Consider the following 3,011-nt stretch of genomic DNA (forward strand, 5'->3'; position numbering starts at 1 on the left):
TTTCAAAGTCCATCCAATTGCATTTTTATATTTTTTAAGTAATTTAATTAAATCTTCTTCTTGATTTGGTAGAAGAGTGGAAGAAATTACAACAGGAAATGTTTTATTTTCACCAAGAAATATATATTTCAATTCGAATGGTAAAACTTTTAATTCAAGTTTTGTATTATCATCTTTTTCAAAATTATTTTCGGACTCAAAATTTTCTATTGAAAAAACTTCAGATTGTTTATTTAAGTTTTCTTCTTGTATATTTTCTTCCACAATTATTTCAATTTCATTATCATATTCATTTTCATTAATACTTGGTTGTTTACATAAATTGAACACATTAAGTTCTAGAGTCATATTTCCAAAAGACAATTTCATTATTTCATTTCGACAATTAATTAAAGCATTTTAAGTTGCTAGAAATGGTCGTCCCAATATTTCTTAAATTTCATTATGTACTTCTATTGGTTGTGTATCCAAAACAATAAAATCTACGGGATATATGAGTTTATCAACTTGAACCAACACATTTTCTACAATACCTCTAGGTATTTTGATTGACCTATCCGCCAGTAAGAGAGTAACAGAATTGGGTTTTAATTCTCTTAAATTAAGTTTTTCATAAACTGAATAAGGAAGTAAATTCACACTTGCTCCCAAATCTAACAAAGCTTTTTTAATTTTATGTTCTCCAATAATACATGAAATTGTTGGACAACCAGGATCTTTATATTTTAAACTAGAATTATTTTGAAGAATAGAACTTACTTGTTCAGCCAAGAATGCTTTCTTCTTCACATGCAATTTTCTCTTCACAGTACATAGGTCTTTTAAAAATCTTGCATATGAAGGTACTTGTTTAATAGCATCTAATAATGGAATATTTATTTTTACTTGTTTAAAAACTTCATATATATCAGAATCATTTTTTGTTTTTTATGATTTGTTAACGAATGAGGAAATGGTGGAGGTTTATTTGATTCATTACTATTTCAGATGATTTATCATTCAACATTTTATTTTTAGAATTTAAGGGATCATCATTCTCAAAAGTATCAGGATTATCATCCTTACTCTTTGATTTTAAATGATCCTTGTTTTCATTATTATATGGATCATTAACAATTTTACCACTTCTAAGGGTAATAACAGATTTTATTTGATCAATTTTTTATTTTTTAATTCTTGATTTAGATTTTTAGGATTAGGTTGAGGTTGAGATGAAAATTTTTCTTTTTCATGAATATTAAGTGAAGATGCAAATTTTGCAAGAGTTTCTTTCAAATCAGTCAAAGATTGACTGTTTTGAATATTGATAGATTCTTGCTTTTGGATAAATGCATGAATTACATATTCAAAGTTTTTTCTTGGAGGTGTAACAAAAGGAATATAACCTTGATGATTTTGGTTATTTTGAAAATATTATTGTGAGGGTTGTGCATTATTATCATTCCTCCAACTAAAATTAGGATGATTTTTCCATCCGGGATTATATGATGTTAAAAAAGGATCTAGTATTGGTTTTTTATAATTGTTAACATAATTTGCTTGTTCATGGAGACATTTATTAAATGAAGGTAATGTTGGACAATCTTTTGTAGCATGATCATGTGTATCACATATATGACAAACAATTTCTTGAATACTTTTTAATTGACCACTCTTTTTTATTTCTAATGACTCAATTTTTTTTGCTAAAGATGCAAGTTTAGCTTGAATATCCATATCATCTTTAAGATTATAGATACCACCCCCATTTGTTGAATTATTGATTTTAGTTGTTGGTGGTTCTATTGTGCCTATATTATCCCAATTTTGAGCATTTTCTGCTAATGAATCCAAATACTCCATAGCTTCATTTGGGTTTTTATCTTCAAAAGTTCCATTACACATGAATTCTATCATTTGCCTATCTTTAGGTATTAGACCTTCATAAAAGTGAGAAACTATTCTCCATGTTTCAAAACCATGATGTGGGCATGTATTAAGTAATTCTTTATATCTATCCCAACATTGATAAAATGTTTCTCCTTGTTTTTGAGAAAAAGTAGTAATTTGTCTTTTAAAAGAGTTTGTTCTATGGGAAGGAAAAAACTTTTTGAGAAATTGTTGTTGCATTTCTTCCCATGATCTTATTGAACTTGATCTCAAATTTTGTAGCCATGTTTTAGCTTTATCTTTTAAAGAAAAAGGGAAAAGCTTTAATCGAACTATATCCATGCTACAATTTTGATCATTATAAGTGTTACAAACTTCCTCAAATTCTCTTAGATGTAAATATGGATTTTCAGAATCTAAGCCATGAAAATTTGGTAAAAGTTGAATAATTTGAGGTTTAAAGTTGAAATTAGATGCATCAGGAGGAAAAACTAAACAAGATGGGGCACTAGTTCTAATAGGGTTCATATGGTGCCTAAGTGTTCTTAATTGATCATGTTCTTGATTATTATTATTATTATTATTATTATTGTTATCATTATCTTGATTATTTGAATTATCATCCATGTTTAAATTATTTTCAGATACTCGAATAAGTCTACCACTTTTTTTTCGACTCCAAATACTCATACAAAAAAAAACACAATACTTATAAATAAAACATAATTAACAAATATAAACTTAATTTATACCTCCCCGGCAACGGCGCCAAAAACTTGCTACTACTTAAATTATAATTCACCCAAGTGTAGGTTGTCTGCAAGTAATATATTTCGTAAGTACGAGATCGATCCACAGAGAGGTTATTTTAAGTTTAAATTTATTAATTTATAGATTACCAAATGCAAGAACGAAGTTTACAAATTATAAATTTTGTCAAGACTCGAGGATTTATTTTGATTTATGCAATATTGTTTAACTAAAAAGTAAAACAAAGGAAACCACCATGAATAATGGTTCCAAGAAAATTAAATATTTAAACACACACCTAATATAATATAGTTCCCACTATAGAAAATACCAATTCACCGATATTTTATATATGGTACCTATGATTATATATATAACTATATAAATATATA

The 3,011-nt window shown here is 26.9% G+C and overlaps 1 non-coding gene across 1 annotated transcript; it reads left to right on the forward strand.

Annotated features, from left to right (window-relative positions):
- The first annotated feature begins 1,954 nt into the window (after positions 1 to 1,954).
- LOC140990790 (small nucleolar RNA R71) lies at positions 1,955 to 2,065 on the forward strand. Its single transcript, XR_012177715.1, has one exon. It is a non-coding gene; the product is annotated as a small nucleolar RNA R71 (small nucleolar RNA).
- Positions 2,066 to 3,011: the final 946 nt, after the last annotated feature.

Source organism: Primulina huaijiensis, chromosome 12 (genome assembly GCF_012295235.1).
Source record: "Primulina huaijiensis isolate GDHJ02 chromosome 12, ASM1229523v2, whole genome shotgun sequence".
In the NCBI taxonomy this organism is placed as follows: Eukaryota; Viridiplantae; Streptophyta; class Magnoliopsida; order Lamiales; family Gesneriaceae; genus Primulina; species Primulina huaijiensis.